This window comes from Canis aureus, chromosome 1 (assembly GCF_053574225.1).
Source record: "Canis aureus isolate CA01 chromosome 1, VMU_Caureus_v.1.0, whole genome shotgun sequence".
In the NCBI taxonomy this organism is placed as follows: domain Eukaryota; kingdom Metazoa; phylum Chordata; class Mammalia; order Carnivora; family Canidae; genus Canis; species Canis aureus.
The window spans coordinates 19792335-19819614 of NC_135611.1; positions in this window are offsets into that span (position 1 = coordinate 19792335).

Sequence of the window (27280 nt, forward strand, 5' to 3'; positions counted from 1 at the left end):
GCATGCAACCCATCATCCATTTGTTCATCTTATTGGCTCCTCTTCGAGTTGAGGTATATAGGGCGTAAGGCCAGACTTGCAGACTTTCAAGATAACATTCAAGTTGGGAATTTGAGTCCATGGAGATAGTAGTACAGGAGGCCATTTCACCCATTTTTGGGCAAAAGTTTGGAATGTCTTCACGGACATTGGCATAGATTAACAAAATAATTGATCCTAATTAGACCAAACTTTAGATCACTCATCTATGGGAACAGCTCTATTCAGTGTCCATAGAATGGTCTGAGATCTAATCTGTGAGGCTGATTTAACTTATTAAGATAGTGTGTCTTCTGCAATGTGATAATTCTCCTTGTAAATTATTGTAAGTAATTTATTTAGGAATTTTAGTATTCATTTAGTAAACTACAAAGCTTAAAGCTGTCCTGTAAAAGAAGAGAATATTCATAACTCAGGTTTTCTTAATTCAACTGCTTCAAGAGCCCAGGAAATATGTACTTGCAAATCTGTTTAGCAAAAAATATATGTGTATTTATTTAAATAGAACCTAGATTATAATAGTAAACATTCTTTAATATCACAGTCACATTAGAATTTTTGCAATGGGAACAGTGGTCAATTTTAATAATCCTCAATTCAAATGATTAGCTATCCACTTTCTGTGCTTGGCTATTTAGACTTTGTTTCATGCTGACTTTGTTGTCATCAGTGTGTTTGGATGATCATCAATTTTGCAGAGCTTAACCCTTCAAGATAAAAATCCTTTTGCCTCTCCCCTGCGTGGTTAAATGGGAAAATCTGCCAGGACTGATGAGCAGCCCATCAACTATACATGGTGAGCCACAAAAAGACTATAGAAAAGATTATAAACATCTATAGTATTAGTTACAGGGACATTATCCATAAAGCATGTAATCCTATCCAAACCTTCCTATGACAGTTTCACAGTGTGCCAGAATTTTTAGGATATTTTCTATTTTCAACCCGTGATCCCGTGTAATACATAGTCTTGGCATTTCTTATCACTGCCAACCATGCATTTCTCATTTTTAAAAAATGTTTGTTCCAAATTTCAATACTGTGCATCCTTTTTGCCTTAGACCAAATGCCTATCACACATTCTCATCATTTTAATTAAACTCGGGCCAATCCAGGGCAAATGTTTGATTTTGACTCAAAAGGTGCATGCAAATCACAAATTCTATGCGATTCAGAATGGAAATACTTGCTGTAGCCTTCTTGCAGTGTGTGGAATGAAACAGTCTGCCGGATTTGTGATTGCACATCGACGGAGAAGACCTGCTGATTCAAAAATAGAAAAATAAACCCATGTCCACCTGATAAGTAAGCTTCATGTGTCTGTAGTTGAAAGATCATCAATCTAAAGAAAAGAAAAGCCTGGGCCTGGAATGAAGCAGTCCTCAATTTTTAACCCAGCATCAGGTAAGCAAAGAGCTAACTGGCCACACACAGGAGAATCTCTGGGCCCTGGGAAATCATACATCATGAGATCAGCAATCAGGAGCTCTGGAGTTCCTTTTCCTCTTCCAGCACTCTCTACATGGACTTTGACAAGGAAATTATTCCTTTTCCTGGCTTATAAAGCAGAGGAAACACTAAGGAACCATGCCTATTACACATTTTTCACAGCTTGTGTGGTCAATTAGAGCCTTCAAAGAGGCAGTTCTATAATTGCTGAATTCATTTTCATGAATCAAGATTTTATGTAAACATTGATAACTGGAAGCTCAACAAAGAGAAATTCATTAATAAAGAGTGTCATCAAAATAGGTGCCTTAAAATCCCTTTTGGTCTGTTTGTTGCCATAGCGAGTTACAGCAGCAATACAAAAATAGTCTTTTTTGTGTGGGGGGGACAAGGGTTCTGCACACATGAATTTGGGATATACTTGTCTGTTAGGCACATCCTACAATTCAAATCCTTACAAACAAAGTTTTTGGGCTTTCTAGACTTTGCCTATGTCTAAGAGGAGGGGTATTGTAAGATTTGTGGGGACCTGAGTTTGTAGCATGGGCTACAAATGTTAGAGCAAGGAAGAGGTGGGTGCTGTTAGTGTTCACAGAATAAACCCTTAGGGTGGTTACAGCTTGAGCAGTAATGAGGAGAACACTAGTCCTTGAGTTTACTTGAGCTTCCTTCTGACCCCATTCACCAGTACTGCTGAATACTTAAGTGTCTGTATGCCCTGAATGAAGTGCCAGTGTGAGCCACATTTACATAATACTATTATTTAGCAACTTGTAATCAACTGGCTCAACCTTCCATCTAGTGCAACAGTCAGTTCAATGATGTATTGTACCTGCTTTGTGTCATTACTAGTCACAACATATCTATGATGTAGATGCTATTATTGCCTCTGATTTCTAGATGAGAAAATCAAGACTTCTAATCACTCTGATAACCATCTTCATCTTCCTAAACAAGACAATTGTTCCATTATTAGGCAACTCAAATGAGAATATTAAGCTGAAATCTTCCTTCTTGGCCTTGTTCTGTACTTTACAGTAACAGACGATTAAGCTAATCCTCTAACAAAGGATTAAGACCACTCCCATGCTTTCAGTGCTTCAACAAAGCATCTTGGGCCTCTGCTATCTTCTGGGCCCACTGAAAATTTAAGTTTCTAAAATTATTGTCACTTGTTGTGTTTTTAAAGGAGTTCTTTTGAGGGGTAGCTGAGAAATAATAAACTACACATATTTAAAATGTACAGTTCAATAATTTTTGTGTATATCTGTGAAATCATCACCCGAATCAAGATAATGAACATTTCTACCACCCCCTACCAAAACTTTCTTGTTCTCCCTATACTTAATCTAATTTGAACTGTTTTGAGACTTATCCATGTTGTAGAGTATTGATAGCTCATTTTGTTTTATTCTTTTTTTTTTAATTTTTATTTTTTTATGATAGTCACAGAGAGAGAGAGAGAGAGAGAGAGAGAGAGGCAGAGACACAGGCAGAGGGAGAAGCAGACTCCATGTACCGGGAGCCCGATGTGGGATTCGATCCCGGGTCTCCAGGATCACGCCCTGGGCCAAAGGCAGGCGCCAAACCGTTGTGCCACCCAGGGATCCCTCATTTTGTTTTATTCTTGAGTAGCAATTCAATGTATGGATAGATCATACCTTATTTATGGACATTTGGGTTGTTTCCAGTTTTTGCCTATTATGAATAAAGTTCTATCAACATTAACGTTCAAGTCTTAGGATGGACATATGCTTTCATGTTTCTTTGATACAAACGTAGGAATTGTTGGATTGTATGGAAGGTGTATATTTAACTTGAAAAAACTGTCAGTCTGTCTTCCAAAACATGCTACCATTTTGCATTCTCATCACCAGTGTGGTGGTGTTCTAGGCGCTTCACATCCTTGCCAACATTTGATACAGTCTTTTTAGTTTCTAATAAGTATATAGTCATATCACATTGTGGTTTTACTTAGCATTTTTCTGAGATTAATTACACTGAGCATTTTGGCATGTGTGTATTTGCCATTGTATATCTTTTTGGGGTAAGGTATCTGTTCAAATCACTTACGTATTTAAAAACCTGGATTATTTTCTTATTGAGATTTAAGAATTATTTTTTTAAAAGATTTATGTATTTATTTTATAGAGACAGAGATCAAGTGAGAGAGAGCAGGGGGAATGAGCAAAGGGAGAGGGAGAGAAAAACTTCAGCAGACTCTATGCTGAGTGCAGAGCCCAACTCAGGGCTCAACCTCAGAACCCCAAAAACTGAGCCAAAGCCAAGAGTTAGATGCTTAACCAATTGTGCTACCCAGGTTCCCCGAGATTTAAGAATTCTTTATATATCCTAGATACAGGTCCTTTGTCAGATATATATACCGCAGATATTTTTTCCAGGCTATTGCTTAAAGGCCAGATGTTTTTAATGTTGATTAAGACCAGTTTTTTTTTTTCTTTTATGGATCATGGTTTTGGTGTTATATCTAAGAAAACTTTGTTTAATCCAAAGTCACAAAGGTTCGCCCTATTTTTCATCTAGAAATTTTATAGATTTAGGTTTTACATTTAAACCTATTGATCAAAGTAAATTTGGGGGGTATATGAATATCCAGTGATTCCAAAAGCATTTGTTGAGAAATTTGTCCTGTCTCCACTGAAATGCCTTTATGCCTTTGTCAGAAATCAGTTGTCCATATATATAGCTCTATTCCTGTACTCTTTATTCTGTTCCATTGTCTTGCTCTCTATTTTTACACAAAGAGCACATCGTCTTCATTATGGTAGCTTTATAATAATTCTTGAAATCAGACAGTGTTGTTCCTTGAAACTTGTTCTTTTTTAAAGTCATTTGGTGCATTTTCTATCCTTTGTATTTTCATATGAATTTTAGAATCAGCTCATCAATTTCTACAAAAAAGATTCCTATGATTTTGGTTGGGATTGAATTAAATGTAGAAATTAATTTGCAGATATCTGACATCTTACAATATTGTCCTGATCCATAAACAAATATTTTTTAAAAAATATGTAATTTCTCTCAGAAGTATTTAGTTTTCAGTGTACAAATCATTCATATTTTTGTGGTAATTTTTCCTGTTTATTTTATATTTTTGATGTTATTGTAGCTGATATGTATTTTTAAATGTCAATTTCCCATTGTTCCTAGTATGTAGAAATACAATGAGTTTTTTATCTGAATTTTCTAAGATACAGCCTTGCTAAATTTATTTACTAGTTCTAAATTCTCTTGGATTTTCAACAAGGACTATCATGTCATCAGTAAATATAATTTTACGTTTATCCTTCTAATCTAAATTATTTCTTTTCCTTGCCTTATTGTATTGGCTGGCGTCTCCAGTAAAACACTGAAGAGAATATGTGAAGGAAGAGGTCCTAGTCTTCCTTCTGATATTTGCATGTGTCTTTCTTGTTTTATATTCTACAAGGTCAGCCTAAGTCTTTTGTCTTTCTATTCCTAGTGCTAAGTGCAATATTTAGGACATAGCAGATACTAGCCAAGGGTGATTAACAATTAATGAAAGAAGAATAGGATCCATTCCCTGCCCACAGCTTAATGGGTGAGAGAAGAGAGATAGACATCGGCATGCAAAATTTTACTATAGCATGAAAGTGTTTTTGAGGATGATGATAAGGTGCAGAGAGGAATACTTTTTGTCATCTGCTTGTGGCAGGGAGAGAAAGGGAAAAGGGGCTCCTGGAAGATTATCTGGAGAAGGTGATGGTGAGTTGGATCTGGAGGAATCAATAGTCAGGAGAAGAAGAAAGAGAACCTTAAAGTAGAAGATATATTGATAGCTTATAGTATACTTGGGAAAACAGAAAAAATGCAATATGGGGCACCTGGGTGGCTCAGAGGTTGAGCGTCTGCCTTTTGGCTCAGGTCATGGGCTGGGGGTCCTGGGATTGAGTCCCGCATCGGGCTCCCTGTATGGAGCCTGCTTTTCTCCCTCTGCCTGTGTCTCTGCCTCTTACTGTGTGTCTTTCATGGATAGATGAATGAAATCTTTAAAAAAAAAAAGAAATGCAATATGGAAAACTTTCAAAAATTTGAAATTTGGCTTTCATATTTCCTTTCTCCCCTATTCCGTTTCCAGACTTACAGTCCCAGTGCCCCCAACTCTGCTTCTCATGAAATAATTCCTGACTCACTCACCACTCTGGAGCCTTTCAGTTTATCTGCATGTCCTACCTCAAAAATATAGCCTCCAGAAATGAATCCAGTTCCAGGTGTGACTAACCAACCAAAGTGCAGGTACATATTGCTCTTTTGGTCTGAACGTTGTAATTATAGGATCCAAATGCATGTGACCCACTTACCTACACCTGCTTTCTCCAAATATAATTTTAATGTTTTAAGGGAACTAAACCTGGAAGCAAACTCTGTGCCACTTTCATAACATTTGATTCAAAAACCCAAGGGGTCTTGTTCATCTTAATATTTCTTGTTATGCAATCTAGCCAGAGTCTAAGCACACATTTCTTCTCTCATTTAAAATAAACTGTTTTGACTTTTGGGGATGAAGAAGACTTTTACTTCAGTGGGAATTTCTGGGAGATATTTGCATGAAGAGGGGGCCAGGGAATTGTCCTGTTGTTTTTAGGGAACCTTGATGGAGTCTGGTGGAGTCCTATATAATTGTTTTACTCCATACAATGAGAAACTGATATTAAATCCTTCCGATAGAAAATAATTACAAAAGATCAGCATCTAGCATTTGTCTCAATAATATAGTATCTAAGGGACCAAATATCTGCCCTATTAAATTATTCTTGGCAAAACATACTTTCAAATTCTCAAAGCTAAGGAGGATGGATGATAAGGTCCTATTTCATTACTATTCATTATTTCTTATTTACTGTTTTTCTCTATGAAGCTTGCAACCCACCAGGTAGTCCTTTAAAAAACTAACACCCATATACCTTCCCATACACTCAAATGCCCATGTGCACATTCACGTGCATGCATATGCACTACACACATTCAGAGAAGTGCCTATTTATCCATTAGCATAAGCCAATAGGTCTTTTTTAAAAAAGATTTATTTATTTATTTTAGAGAGAGAGAGAGAGAAAGAGAGGATGAGCAGGAGGGGCAGAGGGAGAAGGAAAGAACATCTCCAGCAGATTCCTCACTGAGCCTGAGGTGGGGCTCAATCTCAGGATCCTGAGATTACAACCTGAGCCCAAACCAAGAGCTGGACTGCTCCACTGACTGCTCCACTCAGGCACCCTTAAGCTAATGTGTCTTAAGAGAAGTGTGCTCTCTTGTCTTTTCCTTGCCAGACACCTGGATAGATTCTGAGGTGGGAGGAGTTTCTCATAAGGGCCTCTGAAATAACATTTCAGAGGAGCTGCTTTGTTTTGTTTGAAGGGAGATAAATTTGCAAACATCAGCTCTTCATTGACATAAAGTCATGGAAACCCATCTCAAGAGTCCATTGCAACGGAGAAAAACAGAAAAGTCAGTAGCTGACTAGTATGATGGTAGGTGGCGACCTCTACAATCCTTTCCACTGCTTAATTTATATAGGATATTTAACATGATCAACTATGTTTATGTATCCTGGCCTATCAGGACATAGCAAGGAAACAAGGGTACTTAGGACAGTCAGACTGACCTTCAAATCAGGATGAGATAGGGGAGGCCCCATTAGCAGGCAAAGCTTTGACAAAGCTGTTAGTAGCCATATCACCCTATAGAGCAGTGAGCTATCTGTTCAGCCTTGAATGTTCTTACTTTCCTCTTCCCATTCTTCTCTAACCCTAAAAATTGAATCAAACTGTACCAAATCAAGTTGAAGACCTGTTGGCTGGTCTTGAACCAGCCTTTTTTTTTTTTATTCCTCATGCTGTAAGTTTAGTAGGCCATGTGGAACTAGAAATTTTTTGGTCTACTCTCAGCCATTGCTTAACCTCGTATTTCCTTTACAATAGTGGTTTCTCTGTCTTTTGCGGGGGGGGGGGGGAACCTCAGGAATAGACATACCTTAAGTAGCTAGAGACTTGTGGATCAAAGCTAAGGAGGAGATGTTCCTTAGCTATAATCTACCTGGTATTGGGCTATCCCAAACCTATTGTGTTTTTCATACTTGTGTTGTATTGTTGCCTTCTTCAGCCAGGTCTTGACCCTACTTTTTAGAGCTGCAGAAATGCCTGGATATAACCACTTTCCTTTCTGGTATACTTAAGATTCTTTTGTGTTCTCTGGGAACATATTTTCTCCAGCCAGCTATGTCTAAGAAGACAGTGTTCTACCCTGCTACACCATGGAATTTTCTCTGACTTTAATAGAACAAGAGTGGATTAATTCAAGAAGGAACTACAACTCTCTCACCTCCTGAGCCCTCTACTAAGTTACTACAGTCTTTGCTGAACACACATGGGATGCCTTGCCCACATTATTCTCATTCTTTGGCCAATTAACAAGAAGTGAAGGAATGTTATGAATCTAGGGATATTGTTTCTGACTCTTTAGCAAAGAAAAGCCCTAAATTCACTAGGGCAGTGATACAAACAAATGACAAGTGGTGACTTTCATGAACCTCAACCAACCACAGCTGCATTAAACTAATGACCCAAGAAGTCTGGTATTTTGTTATCATATAGGATACAGCCCAATATCAACACTCTGAAGGAAAAACATGTGTGAGAGAAGCAACCCAGCTTCTGCCAAACATTGGGATAAAGGCTAAATAAGCAGCTGGTGATTTAAAACAGAGATACAAAAAACACAAGTTTGATGATTCCTGACCATGCATCTCTTTGCAATAGGCAGAGTAAACAGAGACAATTCCTCATCACACAGAACTCTACCACCTTCTCCATTAAATTAGAGAGCAATGTATTTCTCAATCAACTGAGAGGCAAAAGCTCCTGATTGGTGACACATAGTTTAATTTGGGGGATCAAAGTCTGGTTTGGTTCAATTCAGTTCAGTTCAATATAAAGAAAAGCATTTATGGAACCCCTACCAGGAACTAGACTATGTATTATGAAGAATGTGGAGTTGACTAAATTTCTGCTTTCAAAGAATTTAGCATATCTTAGGAAAGTGTATCTCAGGAAGAGATAGAAACATTTAATTATGAAAGGAGAGCTGTGTTATAGACCGTCTGATGGATTGACAAAGTGCTGTGGATCCAGCAGAGAAAACTGTAGTATCTAGAAGGAGAAAAGTGAATTGGGACTTGATCACTGAGTAGAATTTGAGCCAGTGCAAGTGGAAGGAGGTGTGGAGGCATGGTAAGGAAGAGTGCTTGGGAATTAATTAATGGTTTGATAAAAAAGCATTGAGTCATGAAGTTCATTGTGTGTTTAAGAAACAGACTCCTCTGACATGGCTTATATAGAGTGTATTGGGAGATAAGCTACCATAACAGGCTAGGGCTAGTTGTGAGGGATTTTGGATTATATGCAATGAGTTTGGCTTTCTGATTGATTGAGAAATTCACTCATTTGATGAGTATTTCTTGGAAATCTACCATGTAAAGGTTTACATTGTTGATACAATGGTATATGAGAGACAAGCTCTCTTCTCCTATGGGGCTCCTATTCTAGTAGGGGGTTAGGATGTTGAAAAGTAGACAAATGAAGAAGATAATTTTAAAGGAATATAATTGCTGGGAAGGAAATAAGGCAGAGTGATGAGAGAGAGACAGAATGATGGTGGTCCAGGGTAACCTCTCTAAGGACATGATATTTGTGCTGAGACCTGATGAAAAGACATCAGTCATACAGAGATGAGGGAAGGGAGACAGTTTCATGCAGAGAAGTAGTAAACAAAATCTAAGAGAAGAATATGTTTGGGGAACAAAAAGATGAGGCTATTGAGATCATAGAAAGTGAAAGGATGTGGCAAGAGATGGGTTAGAGATGGGGGCAGAGCTTGTTCATTTAGGGCCTTGCAGGCCATATTAGAATGCGGGTTCTCTTCTGGGTGGAATAGGAAGCCTGGGTGGGGTTGAGGCAGGGGAGTAGCATATGCTTGCTTATGATTTTCTCTGTCGTGAACTGATGGTAGTGGATCAAGAGTGGAAATAAAGAGAAATGCATGGAAAGGCTCCCAAAATTTGGGTGAGGTGTGACAGTGACTAGGATGAAGATGGTGCCACTGAGAAGAGGCAATGAACTTGGCATATATTTTAAAGTTAGTTCCAACAGGACTTGGTGTTGAATTAGATATGTTGGAGAGAGGTGAAGAACAATCAAAATGGCCCTGAGAGTTTTAATTGGAACAGGTGGTTGTGTCATTTGCTGAGATGAAAGACTGGAGAAGAGATGGGGTGATTTGAGGGGTACATTGATATTTTTTGGCTAGATTATTAAGTTTGAGTTGCCTATCAATCATCAAAGTGGTGATGTCAAGTGAGTGGCTATCATGTGAGTTGTTATTCTGATATCAAGATAAAGATCATGATTGGAAATAATAAACTTAAGCAGGTACTTAGCATAGAGCAGTAGATAATGTAGACTGATTTCTAAAAAGCTGTGTGTTTTTTAGGTGTCTTACTAATAATACTAAAGGCTCTGCAAGTATTGATATCTCTGTGAAAAGACTATTTAATCATTGACCAAATTTCCAAGCTTAAAAATACCGTTCCATCAGTAAGAAAAACACTAATAAGAATGAACATATTGACTAATTTGTAAATTTTCAAGGCCTTGTGTAGTGTAAATGCCTGCATTTGCTGCTATGGATTCACTTTATCACAATGAGATATAGAATGGTGTCCAGTGGGTATTTTCTGGACCAGTAAAGTTTTGTAAACTTGGACATTGAGAAAAATCTTATTGCTTATTCATGAAATATTTTAAGCTCATTAGGAAAAGTAAACATACTAGCCCAATCATGACACTGCTTAAAAAATTCAGAATTGAAGTTTCCTTTTAACAGTCTCTGAATACCTAATTTTTGGGCCACTGGATTCATGTAAGAAAATGATTGAGGAATATATTCAAGATGCCTTAGGAGAGAAGACAATACCATATAGAGGTTCTTTAAAGCTGAGGATATCATAGGAACACTTCATCCATGTTAAATAATAATTGCATCAATAAGAACAAACTTTCTCAACAGAAATTTATTAGATCTTCCAACTCCATGTGAAATCTTTCAAAGGATTCTTTATTCAGCTGCAATGCTGTCTTGCATGATGGGCAAATGAGGATGAAATAAAGCCTGAGAATGTGGTCAGGGAGACTGAAATGGAATAAACAGACCAAAAAATATTGAACCAAAAAGTAATGCATGAGCTGAAGTACATCTGGTGAGTATGCATACCGTTGCTGTACGCTAGAAACCATTACAAACCATTTGGAGTGATCAAAAAAAATTGCTGCCCAGGTGCAGCAGTTTATATTTTGAAAATGAAATAAATCTAGTGGATACTGTGGACGAAGAACTTGCAAAATCTTATTAGAAAAATAAATCTGTTTTGAGTTAGAAGAGTGAAAAAAATCCCAACAAATTACTGGAGAAGAAGTGTTGCAAAACTCAATATATTCATGTTTATTCAATAATCACACACATGTTCCATTAAGAAATGTAGAAAAAAGTGCAATAAATATTGACTTTCACAGCAAAATGTAGAAGTATATGTGCAAGGAATAATGAATCCTTTTCATGACAGTTTCAGAAAAAATAGAAACTTTGAGGCATTTACCCAGGTTGAAGAATAAGAAAGCTGTCCTCTTTAGTAGCAGGGGAAAAAAAGCATTTCAAGTTAGTTGTAGAGATATGATTCATTTGACTTGATTCTTTATATATAGTAGAATGAATTTGTGTTGGTTGTTTCTTGAATGTAGGAAATCATGGGGAAGACCTGGACTTGGAGCCCCTTTGGTTTGGGAGGGGAGCAAAATCATGGGCGGATGTCCCCTCCTATGCTGTTGATTTTTCTGAAGTTCCCTACATCAAGACTCAAATTCAGTGTTGCTTGCCTTAATGGGTTTGGGGCTTTGGTGGAAACTGCTCTGTGTTCTAAATATCTCGTGTCACCCCCTGGCAATATTTCTATCCAGAAAAAAATCGTGTTAAACTGAATTTAAAAGCAAACTTGAGTATGAGGGGCGATGACTATAGAACATTTTGGAAATACTTGTGCTTTGCTAATCAGAGCATAGTGTACAGTCTTTTAAAAGGGGGAAGTGACACACTAATGTGTATCAAAGATTTTAAAATGTTCATAGCCTTAATCTATTAATTCCATGAGATCCAAAGAAAACAGTCAGAAATATATGTGTAGGACAACTTCCATGCAAAGGCATTTAGCTGTATTGTTTATAATAGTAAAAACTTGGAATTGACTTAAATTTCAAAGTGAAATGATTTAATAAATTAGGTTATGATTCATGGTAGAGTACTGTGGAACTTTTGGAAACTATATGACAAAGAGGTATTTATTTACCTGCAGGACTATTCATGATGTATTGTTAACTGTGAAAGCCAAAACAATATATATCACAATATGGTTTAGCTTCTGTTGTGTTACCTGTGTGATATTGTTTATATGTAAGCCATATAGAAAAACGACTGGAAGAAAGTACTTGAAGAATGTTAACTGCTTACTTGTAGGGGCTGGAATTATGTATGATTTAAATGTTCCTACCTTTGTGCTTTTGTCTATTTTCAAGATTTCTGTGCTGATAGTTGCTTTTATAGTTTTAGAAAAACTTCATGTTATTGAAGAGAAAACAAGCAGAAGGTTAAAGGCAGAGTTCTGCCCTAGTTATTGTGAGACAGAGGCAGAACCTCAAGTTTTGTCTTACTGAATCCGTGGGTGAAAGCAGTCCTGCCCTCCCTGTCTCTACGTGGCCAACAGAAGAGTGGAGTCTTAGAATGGGTCCAATTTCAGCCAACAGTTCTAAAATGTGAATTATTGGTTGGACCTGAAAAGAATATCCATTTATTCGACTGCAAGGAGCTAATCTCTGGAAGCATCCAATCTGCTGTGTGATTCCTGGTGGGACAACTGAACGGCAGGCTCCACCTCCAGAAAATCGCTTAACCCCTAACCCCCTACAGTGCAGAGCTCCCACTGGCCCCCTGCTGATTTCTCAAGAGTTCCCAGGGTTATCATCAGCTTGGTGGGGCATAACGCAATAAGAGAAATGGGCCCTGGGTTTTACAGCTCCATGTGCAAATGTGGACACAATCACTTGCCCTCAACATTATAAGATCATATAATGATGCTTGGTAAATTGCTTTGAGATCCACAGGCAAGACTGTAAAATTCCATTACCAGTCTTTAATCAGTATTTGTATTCACTCATGTAGGAACCATTGAAAATCATTGATCCTGAACTTTATGTAGTCATCAGCAAGTGAATCTGGGAAAGTTTAGGTGCCAAGATCTTAGCAAACTAACAAGATAAGCAACTATAATAGCATTAGGCAGATAAAGGCATGTAAACCATTATTTATTAAGATAGAGGAAAATCATTAAGGAAACAAATCTGCTGAAAAACAAGGCTCTGTGAGAGCAAATCAAAATTAATGGGAATGACTACTACTGATCTGGACAATCATTTCATGTCTCCTTCTATTGGAATGGTACCTGAGAGTTGATTTTATCATCAAGAACACTAATTTCCCATTTTGAAAGTTTTTGACCAATATTTCATACGGCAGTGTGAGCCTTATAGCTAATCAATAACAATTCAGAGGAATTCTTTCAATACTTTTTGTCTATGTCATATTAACATCTATGTGAGGGTGGCTTGTACTATCAATTTCATTGGTTCTACTCTGTTCATCAGAATGTCAAAGTCAGCCATCCATAGTGCTATTGGAGCTCTACTATGAGGGCATGGTGATACATTCTGTCAAGGGTTTCTGTTGGTTTTGTATGTAACTATTGATTTTTGAGAAATTTTCACTATTGCTATGTGCCTTATTTGTCAGTTAATATAGCACTGGAGCTATATTAGTGCTGTAGAGCTAGTTTTGTAGACATCCATACATCCATCCATCCATCCATCCATCCACTCATCTTACCTTTCTTATGCCTTGTGTCAGGGACAATTTCAGATGCTTTACAAAATATAAAATTAAGTAGTAATGGTTTAGAAAAATAGGACAAAGGCAGAATAGTAAGAAAGATTAAATAAAGGCAAGAGTGAATTTAGTAAGTCATGAGTCCTCTGTATTTTCTAGAAGTGGGCCAAACTTCTAGTGGCCAATGCAGAGAGAGAGGAAGAGAGTCAGAATCATCAACCCTTGTTTCACACAGCCCTTAGCTTCCCAGGAGGTAAACAAAACAGTGGCAGGTACAACAGATAAGTCTAGGGCAACAGTAAAGCTCCCTCCATCCTCCTGCTCAGCCAGAGGAATTCTGAGTTGATTTTATATGGTATGGGTTCTGTGCAAGATTTAAGATCAAAAGATTCTCTTCCACTAAAAGACACACTCAACAACCACACAATTCATAGTGGTCCAAAGAGTAAAACTGACCCATGTACAGGTAATGCACATCCATTCTTGGTACCAAAGCTGAAGATGTATCTTCCATGGAAACTCATGGGCAAGATGATGATGTTTACAGTGAGGAATGTAGTCAATTACACCCTCAAAGAGAATTATGGAAGGCTAGTATATGTTCCTAGTTGAAGGTTTAAGTATCACATTCATCCATTCGGCTATTTAACAAATATTTATCAAACACCTCCTATGTGAATTGCATGCAGCCTGAAGGAAGGAGGTAGGTGGGTGGTAGCTGGTATACTACTGAATATAAAGTATGTTTTCTGATTTTGAGAAATAATTCTTTTTGGTATTAGCCATTTATGAAAAGTTAAACAATAATGTAGATAATAAGATTAGAACCATTAAAGTAAGACAATGAGAGCTTTGTAAACAGAGAATAGAAAATGAGTTTTGCCAGTTATAGAATCTTCTTGGAATGAGGTCAGCCTGAAATTCTTTAAAGAATGTCCAGGGTTTCTATAAACAGAAATGAGAATGGCATGCAGGTATGTTGGGGTGCTGTACACATAGCTCACTAGACAGAAAATAAAATTAAAACTATTAAGAAAAAGTGCTGAGCATGACTTTTTGATTGGAGAGAGACAATGAAGAAAGTGAGGAAGGTTTGCAACTTCTGTGTAAAAACCCAGAGGTTGGGATGCCGGAGTGGCTCAGTCAGGTAAGCATCTGCCTTCAGCTCAGGTCATAATCCCAGGGTCCTGGGATGGAGTCCCACATCCAGCTCCATGCTCCATGCAGGGAGCATTCTTCTCCCTCTGCCTATGTCTCTGCCTCTCATTCTCTCTCTCTGTCTCTCAATAAATAAATAAATAAATAAATAAATAAATAAATAAAATCTTAACAAAAAATTCTAGAGGTTTATTGATATTCTGCTGTGGATGATATTGGTATCTGCCAATGTGAAGGATTGTATTTTCCGCCTTGGCATAGACCAGTGACATCTATTGTTGAATTTTTGACTAGAGAAGGCATGAAGACATTCTAGAGGGAAGCAAGGGTGAGAAAAAGAGAGCAGAAAGTGGCTTTTGAGATCAAGGCTATCCTTACCAATAAGTTTTGGTAAGTCATTCTCATTTTTCCAAAAAAATCCAGCACGATCCCATGTTTCATTAGATACGTGATTTTTAAAAAGTCACCCTTCTGGGATTGGTGTACTGTGTAGGAGAGTAGGGATTGGAATTCTAGATATTAACTGTGTTACCTAGAGTAAATAACTTGGCTTTCTTTAGTTGTGTCAGTTCCTTAATTTCCAAAATGGCGATGATAATCAGTCATCTCCCTGAGATGAAGATTAAGTCAGGGTTGTATTTATGAAAACTGGTAAGATTTTCATAGCTTTAGAATATCCTCAAAATTTGAGCAGCGCTTTTGAGCTAGCTACGAAGTCACAATGGCAGAGACAGTGTAGCTCCCAGAGCCTAAAATATTTACTATCTGGCCCTTCACAGAACTAGTTTGCTGACTCCTATTCTAGATGTTATACAATGCTTTATAGTATAAAGTTATCTTCTCCTCTTTTGAAAAAGTTACCCTTTAACATCTTTATTTTCTCTCTCTCTTTTGAACTGAAGAGGGATTTTAATTGATACCTTTTACTACATACCTGTTCCATTTTATTGACTGTATAAAGGTGACAGTTTGATGCGGGTATTGCAGTCAGCATGCAGAAAATCAAGAGACATCTATGTTCTGCTGAAAGACTGATCCAAAATATAATTAAAATAAGCATCATTTAGGCACAATATGGGCTGAGACAAATGGTAATTCCCAAGTTTTAAAGTGACAGTGTTGGAGATTTTCCAGACTTTTGTGGCTTTTGCTTTGCCCCTCCTTCCTTCAGATTACAAATAACATCTTAGACAAAAAGAGATTGCTATCAAAATTTAATCTGTCTCTTTTGCCCCTTGCACCAAAAGAAGTTAGTAAAAGAAACACACACAAAACCCAAAACCAGTAGGAGGAGGACAATAATAAAGATTAGAGTAGAAATAAATGAAATAGAAAACTTAAAAAAAAAACAACAATAGAATGGATCAATGAAACCAAGAGCTGGTTCTTTAAAAAGATCAAGAAAATAAAAAAAAAATCAAGAAAATTGATAAACCTTTAGCCCAATTCATTAAAAGAGAGAGAGAGAGCAAGAGGGAGAGAGAAAGAGAGAAGACTCAAATAAAATCAGAAATGAAAGAGTAGAAATAACAACTGACACTATAGAAATACAAAGGATTATAAGAAAATATGAAAAATTATATGCCAACAAATTGGACAATGTAGAAGAAATGGATAAATTCCTAGAAACATATAACCTTAAGAAGAAATAGAATCAGGAAGAAATAGAAAATTTAACTGATTGATATCAGCAATGAAATTGAACCAGTAATTTAAAAAAAAAAAAAAACCCAAAAAACAAAAATCCAGGACCAGATGGCTTCACAGGTGAATTCTACCAAACATTCAAAGATGAGTTAATACCTATTCTTGGGACACCTGGGTGGCTTTGAGTATTGAGTGTCTGCCTTTGACCCCAGGATCAAGTCCCACGTGGGGCTCCCTGCATGGAGCCTGCTTCTCCCCCTCCTTATGTCTCTGACTCTCTCTTTCTCTTTCTCTCTCTCTCTCTCTGTCTCTCATGAATAAATAAATAAAATCTTTAAAAAATGCCTATTCTTCTCAAACTATTATAAAAAATAGAAGAGGAAAGAAAGCTTCTGAATTCATTCTATGAGGCCAGCATTATCCTGATACCAAAACCAGATAAAGACATGACAAAAAAGAGAACTAAAGTTCAATGTGTCAGATGAATATAAATGTAAAAAGTCCTCAACAAAATATTAGTAAACCAAATCCAACAACACATTAAAAAAAATCATTGACCACAATCAAGTGAGATTTCTTTCTGCAATGCAAGGGTAGTTCAATATTTTCAAATCAATGAATGTGATACATCAACAAGAGAAAAGATAAAACAACATGATCCTTTCAATAGAGGCAGAAAAAGCATTTGATAAAATACAGCAGCTATTCATGATAAAAACCATCAACAAAGTAGGTTTAGAGGGGACATATGTTACCATAATAAAGGCCATATATGTAAAGCTCACAGCTAACATTACACTCAATGGTGAAAAATTGAGAGCTTTTAAGATCAGGAACAAGATAAGAATGTCCATTCTCATCACTTTATTCAACATAGTACTGGAAGTCTTAGCCACAGCAATCGGACAACAAAAAACAATAAAAAACATCCAAATGGGTAAAGAAGAAGTAAAACTATCACTGTTTGCAGATGACATGGTACTATATACAGAAAACCCTAAAGACTCCACCAAAAAACTACTAGAACTGATAAATGAATTTGGTAAGGTTGCATGATACAGAACAATAAACAGAAATTCTTTCTATACACTAATATAAATAATAAATAATAATAAATACACTATAAATAATAATAACAGAAAGAGAATTTAAGAAAACAGTTCCATTTATGATTGCACCATAGATAATAAAATACTTAGGAATAAGCTTAACCAAGGAAGTGAAAGACCTGTACTCTGAAAAATATGAAAGAGACTGAAGATGACACAAACAAATGGAAAAATATTCCATGCTCATCAATTGGGAGAACAACTATTGTTAAAATGTCTGTATGACCCAAAGCACTCTACAGATTTAATGTGATCCTTATCAAAATGCCTTGTCAACACCATTTTTCACAGAACCAAAACAAATAAAAACAAACAAAAAAGAACTAAAAAAATTATTCTAAAATTTGTATGGAACCCCAAGACCCTGACTAGCCAAAGCAATCTTTAAAAAAAAGAACAAAACTGGTAGTTTCACAATCTAGGATTTTAAGATATACTATAAAGCTGTCATAATCAAAACAGTATGGGACTGGCACAAAAAAAGACACAGATCAATGGAACAGCATAGACTGAGCCCAGAAATAAACCCATGATTATATGGTCAATTAATACATGACAAAAGAAGAAGAACGTACAATGAGGAAAAGACAAGTCTCTGATAAATAGTGCTGGGAAGATGGGACAACTATTTGCAAAAGAATGAAATTGGACCACTTTCTTACCCCATTCACAAAAATAAACCCCAAATGGACTAAAGACCTCAATGTGAGACCTGAAACCACAAAAATCCTAAAAGAGAGCACAGGCAGTAATTTCTCTGGCATTGGCCATAGCAACATTTTTCTAAATATGTCTCCTGAGGCAAGGGAAACAAAAGCAAAAATAAACTATTGAGGCTACATCAAAATAAAAAACTTCTACACAGCAAAGGAAACAATCAACAAAACTAAAAGACAACCTACTAAATGGGAGAAGACATTTGCAAATGACAAATCTGATAGAGGGTTAGTATCCAAAAAATAAAAAAGAATTTGTATCACTGAACACCCAAAAAACAAATAACCCAATTAAAAAATGGGCAGAAGACATGAACAGACATTTCTCTAAAGACAACATACAGGTGGCCAACAGACACATGGAAAGATGCTCAATATCACTCATCATCAGGGAAGTGCAAATCAAAACCACAATGAGATATCACCTCACACCTGTCAAATGGCAAAAATGAAAAACACAAGACACAAAGTGTTGGCAAGGATGTGGAGAAAAGGAACACTCTTGCTTGTGATCATGTATCAGGCATAAATATGGAGAGTCATCCAGAGAATGGTCATCCTTCCCTCCCTATCCTTTCCTTTCTCTCTCTCTTTCTTTTTTTATTTTTTAAAAAATCATTCCAGGGACACCCGGGTGGCTCAGCGGTTGAGCATCTGCCTTCAGCCCGGGGCGTGATCCTGGGGTCCTGGAATCGAGTCCTGCATTGGGCACCCTGCAGGGAGCCTGCTTCTCCCTCTGCCTGTGTCTCTGCCTCTCTCTGTGTCTCTCATGCATAAATAAATAAAATCTTTAAAAAAATCATTCCATTCCCAGTGTTTTTGGTGGCAGTTATTTCGTTTGAGGCATATTTCCTTAATGCTTTAGTAATGCCTGACCTGCAGTAGTGCTTAATACAGGGTGGATATTATGTTTTTAGTAACTTAGATGAAAAGGATACTGATACTATATTCCCACTCAAATAAGCAGTCCACCTTCCAGTTTAGGATTTTTAGGCTATCATTACAGTAACTTAAGTCAATACGTTAAAAAAAATCAGCTAACTACATTTCCAATGTTACTACATGAGGAAAATCAGAATATCAAATACAATGTTTATTATTTCTTCATACAAAAGGGAAAAACACAAATTCTTTTAATTGCATTTTTAATAATAAAAAGGAACATAATCATTACTGGCAGAAGATGTATTACTTTCATGGGGCTCTGCACGCCAGCATTTTGTGCTATTCTCTATTACAGTCACAGCATTAATTATTGGGGTCTAATTAAGCAAAATTACACTATAGACCCTAATGAAGTCTCTAGATTCCTAAAAAAAAAAAAAACCCAGCTATCTTTCTATATAATTTTAAAATTAGCATTAGTAATATAAGTCAGCCTAGCTGACTTTTTCTGCTCAGCTTATCTTTGAAATACTTTTTTTTTTGGTCTACTGGTGGAAGTTTGGGAGTTGGTTTTTAATTTTGTTTTGTTTCTAAATCTATCTTAGTGTTTTTAAGGAACTATCCACTAAAAAAGATTCTGAAGCAGAAACGAAAGGAATAGGGTGCTCGAGAGGGGACTCAGAAGGGTTTATTTATTTATTTTTTATGAGAAATCATTTGGAAAGCTGAAAGTAGAAAGATACCAAGAGACATTAAATATGGTGCATCTTCTCCTTTCTAAAGAAGAGGGGCGGCATGTGTGATGGAGACACTTCATTATTCTCTTCTTTTTTTCACTTATCTACTGGCCTTCAGACCTCTGTGTGTTTGCTCATTCAGCCTTTCAACAGTCTTTGACTGGGGTGCCCCATGGGTCAGGCCTGCTGGGGTTTGTCTCCACCTACAGCCACGCACAGGCTCAAGGGTAGGCGTCCCCACACACTCTTTTAGCTCGTTCTGTGGGATCTTCTGGCCCTTTCCTCTAGACAGGTTCTTTGATTAAAGGCAGTTACAAGTTTCTTCTCTCCTGGGAGGTACCAGCCCTGGATCATAACCATTTCTAGTCCTCTTATAAGCCTAAAATAGTCTTATCTTCAATGTTGCCACTTGCCTGTCTCCTTTTCTGGATTCTTCTAAATGCCTTTTCCTTTCCCACACTTCCCAACAGGCTCATCCTTGATTGTCTGTGTGTCTCTCCTGGCTCTCTTTCCCTTGGTATTCACAGCATATCTGGCCATTAGTCCTGCACTGACAGTTCCAGATTTGATCTCCTTTTGGAGTGCTCTGCTTGCCCACAGGGCATCTCTTCTTGGAAATAGCTTCACAAAGCATAGATTTTATCTGCTTTATTTACTGATGTATGCCCAGCTCCTTCTTTTCCTTCCTCTCTTCCTCTTCTGTTCTCTCATTTCTAGCCCAGTTTAATCCTTGCCCTCCTTACTGCCCCTGAATTGGTCTATCCAGGGGCACAATGACATCCATCTTGTGAAATCTCTGACCCAACCTCTCCCCTGTTAAGACCTTTTCTTCAGAGCACCATGATTTCTAATGTATGTCATTCATTGCTCAATATCTCTTCCCACATTAGATCATGAACTCCATGAAGTCAGGACTAGATCTGCTTTGCTCACCAGTGCTGGACAAATAGTAGGGGCCCAACAAATATTTATTGAGTAAATAAATACATAAACTCTCTATGTAATGGTTAAGTGAGTATATTTTAAGTTATTTATTTATTCTTGGTATTATAATCCATACTGTGTACAATGGTCACAATTTTCATAAAAGCCATCACATTCTTCACATGGCTTCTCTACTGAAAAAGCTCCAGTGACCTCATTTTACTGGTGAAATTAAAGCATTCAATTACTGCCCCTGGCTTGTGAGGCACCCAGCCCAGAATAATCCTTTAAGAGTTTGGCCACAGGGTAGTCTATACTGTTGCACAAGGGAAATCTCACCTGACTGCAGATCATCATATAGACCCGCTGACCCATCCCAGAGTTTGTTCCTATTCTCTGGGCTATCCAGCTGACTTTAGGTTTCACAGTAAGTGGTCATCTTGTCCCACCCCTTGGCTTAATGCCCATTCCTGTCTCTGGGTTCAAACATCAGCTGCCCTCTGACTAAGAGTTTGTATTGTTTTATTTATTTAGTTTTTTTTGGGGGGGGTTATGTTGTTTTAAAACCAAGCTCTCACAGTGGTCACTATTCAAGCTACCCCATGGTGGCCATCCATCCGAGCTTGTCCAATCTCTTTGGCACAAGTGCCTCCAGGGTTGGGACTGCATACCTAACTCGCCATTACTTTTGACATAGTTTCTGTGCTAAACAGAATATAGAAGAATCCATTCTCATTCCTGCACTTTTGTTCATTTTGACTCCCTCTCCCCTCCCAACACAAACTCCTCTCTTTTGTTTACCTCCCTGAATCCTCCTTGTTCCAGTTTTTTCATAAATATAGGTCCAGCTTCTTAGGTCATTCTGAAAACTGTGCTTGACTTGTATGATCCATGCTGGTCTCCTGTTCAGTGGCCTGTGCTTTCATTTAGACACATCCTGCTTGTTATGTGTAGTTACAATCTAAATGTCAAGTTAGGATCCTAACAATTCTTATTGTAAAGTTATGAACAACCCTTCCTACCCATCTCCCACATGCTGGAGATCACCCTATGTTGGGGGATATGCTTTGATGAAACTTCCTGGTGAGGTGCATGAACCTTCAGAACCAAGATGCCATGTCTGGGTTTGGAAAAGTGGAGCTGAGGGAAGATGTGGTAGGGGGCAGAGAGAGAACTGATCTGCTCTGGTACAGAGGTGGGGAGAAGGAGAGAAACTGCATTGGGGAGGAACAATTTGAACCAGAGAAGTGATAAGTAAGAAACTTCTTTGTGAAAGACTATTGGTTTATTCTTTCTTTCTTTCTTTCTTTCTTTCTTTCTTTCTTTCTTTCTTCCTTTCTTTCTTCCTTCCTTCCTTCCTTCCTTCCTTCCTTCCTTCCTTCCTTCCTTCCTTTCTTCCTTCTTCTTTCTTTTTCTTCTTTCTTTCTTCCTTCCTTCCTTCCTTCCTTCCTTCCTTCCTTCCTTCCTTCCTTCCTTCCTTCCTTCTTTTTCTTCTTTCTTTCTTTCTTTCTTTCTTTCTTTCTTTCTTTCTTTCTTTTCCTCTCTTTCTTTTCTTTTCTTTCTTTCTTTCTTTCTTTCTTTCTTTCTTTCTTTCTTTCTTTCTTTCCTTTCTTTCTTTCATTTATTCATGAGAGAGAGAGAGAGAGAGTAAGCGACATAGGCAGAGGGAGAAGCAGGCTTCCCGGGGGAGCCTGATGTGGGACTTGATCCCAGGACCCTAGGATCACACCCTGAGCTAAAGGCAGATGTTCATCCATTGAGCCACTCAGGCATCCCAGACTATTGGTTTCTTTATACACAATCTTTAATCAAGATTATTTCTAAAAATCTCACAATGCTTAGTGTCATAACTTTCATGTGGTCTGAGTGTTATGTAATGTGATACTTATAAAGAGTTATTTTAACTAAACACAGTGTTACCTCACACCTGTATGAGAGGTACTCAGTAAAACAGAAGAGAAGTGAGGCACGGGAGCAAGTTGCATGGACCATGTTTCATGCTGATGTGCTGGCAAAGATCTTTAAAAATGAATACACAAAACCTGTTCAAATCACACACAGAAGTTTTAGGGAGAAAAAGATGGAATTTAGCTTATTTTCTCTCATTACGCCATTTATGCATATATATTATAATGCCAAACTAAGCTTTTTGTCAGAAGAATTAGAAGCATTATTTTCGATAATGCAATTTTTCTTCTGTGCATGCTATGTCTAGTGAGAATGGCAATAAGAAAGCACGCATCCTATCCATGCCTATATTCACAGTCTTCACATCTTATTCCATCTAATCCCATCCACTTGGCTTCTCCTCTGAGACATCATTGTTCTTATCATAATGTTCTGGCCTCACTTATTCAACTACATGCATGATCTAGTCTCTTCTTGCTACTTTGGATTCCTACCTTTACATCTCCTTGGCTCAGGACCCACTTAATTGCTTATGACACAACACCTTTCCTGTGTTGACTGGTTGCTAGGAACTTCCTTTCTTACATGCTACATCTGTGGGCAGCCCTCTACCTGGTCTATTGTTCTACAGACCCCATATCTTACTTGAGAGGGTGTTAACTGTTTCTGAAGGAGGATAACTGGAGTGGCAGGTCAGCCATGATGGTGGGGGTAATGATTCTAATGCAAGGACCAAGACATTGGTGGTAAAGGAACTGGCACCCTCTTGAAAAAGTTTGTCACTGCTCATGAAATAGAGCAGTTTGAATCAAAAGGAGCAAATATGGAAAAAAATGTATGTATCATCCCTAAGTGAAGTGGAAAGAAAAGTTTTCTGGCTAGTGTGGGCAAAAACTTTTCTTTTTCATTAATACGGGGTCACCATCTGTATTGCCACAGATATTCTCTCAACATTTTCTTTTTAATTGAAATCTTCTGAGTTATTATTATGTTTTTTTCCCTGCTTGGATTGCTAATAGCCCTAAATAATCACCTATATTGGGTTCATCTTGTCTTTTTTGGAGGCCTGTGTAAGCTCAGGCATCTAGAGATTTAATTACAGAGCTCTCAACCCTTCTTTGTTATTTTCATAGACTGGCCCCTGTAATCAAGCCAATGCTTGGCAACTCTTCACTGGAAACTCCTTTGACACCCATCAAGTCATTCTCTTCATTAATACCTTAATAAGTCTTCAGAATCAAAGAATAACTGAAAAATAAACATAATTTCAGAAACTAGAGTAAAAATGAGCTTTAAGTGACAGGGTGTTTGATATGCCACGAATGGGAACAAGAGAAGGATTGATTAGGGGTACAGGAAGGGATCAGTAAACCTCAAGGGATATTAGACAGAGTGGTGGTGATCTCCACATTTTGGAACTTCTAATCCCATGAAAAATTGAAATTTGGGAGATTTGTGTAAACTTAAAGGTTAACCTCTAAACTACCTGGAATATTTTTACTACATTTAGATTTAGATTTCTGGAAAAGCAGAAAATTTTAAGAGACCACCTTGCAATGTTTAGAATCTGAGTGATTGCTTGAAATTACATGGGCAGTGAAGTGTTGTAGTAATAATTGAAATGCTGCATGACATTGCCAAACCTCTTAACAAGACCCAGGAAGCTGTACCTTGAGTAATGTAGTCAGATAAGAAAGTTATTGATAGTGTATTTAAGCCCAGTCCTTCTGAAAATGTGATTTGAAATTGTGTTCATGTGGCTAAATGAGATTATTTTAGTAAACAAAAAACAAATGCTACCCAGACCCAAAACAAAATGATTGAATTCAGTGAAGCAAGCCTTTAAAAAAACTTATGTGATATTTAAAATACAGATTGACTAAGGTTTTTCTTTTCTTGTTAAGATCATGAGAATACAAGCTTTGAGTTTTTGATCTCACAAGAAAGATATCCTCAAGTAAGAATTTACTTCTACTATTATTTCCACTTGCAAGTAAACTCGCTTTTTATTCCAAAAGAAAAGAAGCCATTTTAAAGGAGTTCCCCTACCCACATGCCCAGACCATCTTTTTCCTACCAGATGTACAACCTACTAGAATCTGCATCCATCCTTTCCTCTCAACCTTCTGTTGGAATAAGGAGTTATTCTTCCTCTTATCTAAAGCTACCTCCTCTTCTTGTGTTCTAGATCTCATCCACTCTTGCTTTTTCAGCACCTTTCCCTCTATAATCTCTCTTCTCTGTTGCCATGATTTACCTTTCCATTAGCATTTCACTACTCTAGTCTCATCCATCTTAAAATCACCCTCCCTCCCTCCCTTAACTATACCTTATCTTTAGCTCCTGTTCAATCTCACTCATTCTCTTATAGTTAAATTTCTTGTTATTCATTTCTCAACCCGTTCCAATCTTCATTTAATTCCCCTAACTTTATTGAAATGACTCATTTAAGGTCATTCATGACAATAAATACAATGTCAATAAATACAATGAACATTCTTCAAATTTCATCGTAGTATCTTTCATAAATGCTGACTGTTAGCACTTTGAAACATTTGCATATCTTTTACCTCTTGATTTCTATTTTGTATCTTTGGCTAGTCCTTACCAAACCCTCATATTGGGTTATCCTCCTTTACCTGCCCTTTGGATTTTGAGGTCCCTCAGGTTTGGGTCTGCTCTTTTCACTGTACATTTTTTTCCTTAGATGGTGTCTATCACATTTGAGACTTCAGTTACCACTTATGAGTCAAAGACTTCCAGATGTTCAGAAATCCTTTCTGACCTCCAAAGTATATAGATAACTGCAATCTTGTCACCTCTGCTGGGAGGTCCCAAAGGCATCTCAACCTCAGTATGGCTGAACCTATACTCATAATCCCATTCTGGAAGCCTGACTCTTCCCTAGTGTTCCCTTGTTCAGTGAAAGTCACTGTCATCCACTCACTTGTCCAAGCTAGACACTTAGGAGCTCTCCTTCCTAACTTCCCCTGCTGAATTCATCATCAAATACTGTCAGAACTTCTGAGTATCTCTAAAATCTGCCCATTTCTCTCCATCTCCATTTTCTCCACCCTCATCAAAATATTGTGATTTCTTGCCTAATGGCCTCCTACCAGTGATCCTGTTGCCCTCTAAACCCTAGCCAGAGTGAAAATTTCGGAATACAGACTGGGTCATACTACTCTGTAGCTTAAAACTCTTCAGTGGCTAGTTGGAAGGATATTCCTAATCTGAGTTTGACATTTCCCTGGACTCCTTTTCCACCATCCTTTCCTTACTCTTTGCCCATCAAGTATAATGCTTTCTTCCATGGTTTTCTGTTCAACTCCTAGACATCCTTTGGATCACTGCTCAAATACCACTTCCTCAACGGTGTCTTCTCTACACTAGAGTCTCTCTCTCCCACTCTATGCTTCCTTTAAAGGAATTGCTGCAGTTTGTAATGATGTATATGTTTGCATACTTATCAGTAAATGTCTCTCCTCCAGAGAATCTGCTCAATTAATATCTATTGAATAAAGAGGACTGAAACATACTTAGCAAACTATGTGTGTGGATGGGAAATTCTCTTTCCATTCATAGGTAGTGAGAGAAGCAGAAGGCAGGAGAAAGCACAGCCTGGACTCTGTAGCTTAGGACAGGAGTGAGCCAAGTCCTAGTCTTAGCTTAAGGTTAAGGTTACACAGAAAAAGTTAATAGTTATACAGTCTGGAAATGTTCCAGGACCATTAGTTGGGAAGTATCTGAGAGAATGCAGTGGTTAAATTTGTATGTGAAATGGGACACTGAAGAGCTGGTCACTCCATTGCAGCTGGACTCTCCTCCTACCCACTCCCTTGACTCTACAGTCAGTATATCATCCCTTGCAGCCCCCACAGATCCATTTTGCAATCAGTTTATATCTCCTAGCTGGGACTCTTCTCTTGACACTGATCCTGAAGTGACTGACTGCAAATTACAAGCCCCCAAAGGCTTTTCAAATTTGGGCTAAAACAATTGAGCACAATTTAAGATGATTGGATGGTAAGGAAAGTATGTTCCATAGACTGTTAGAGCTGAAAGAGAATATTTAGTCCAATGTTATCATTTTGTAGATGAAGAAACTAGGGCCAAGAATAATTAAGTAATTAGTTTAAAGTCTCATACTAGTTTTTGGAACTGGTAAATCCAGAATGCAAGTACACACTGGCTTTGCCTGCTACCCTTGCTAACCTTCAGAGTCGTTTTCATAAGTGTTCAGGGGAAGAGCTTCAGGTTTCAATTCAGTTATGGCTATGGTCTGGACGCTGGTCCTGTAACAAAGAAAAAAATAAATAAGGTATGAGAAAATGCATTAAATCAAATCTATTTAATGTCTATTTTCAGTTATAATTACTTGCCAGCTTTAAAGATAGTATCTTGTATCTTTAGTTATTGTTAGTGGTAATGTATGCGAGTTGTACAAGAATGTGATCTTCATGCATCTATATCTTGTATTTAAAAAAAGGAATCAGGCTTGTTAAATATCTCCATTTTTTTCCAATGAATGTATGGATTTTTATGTAAGCTCAGAGATATTTATCCTTCATAGTGTAAGTGAAAACTTGCCCTCAATTCATGAAATTGCTAATTATTTGACTCTCCTTGTAGGCAAGGCCATACTGAAAAAGTGATAACCTATTTGGAGACACATGTGCAATGTCAT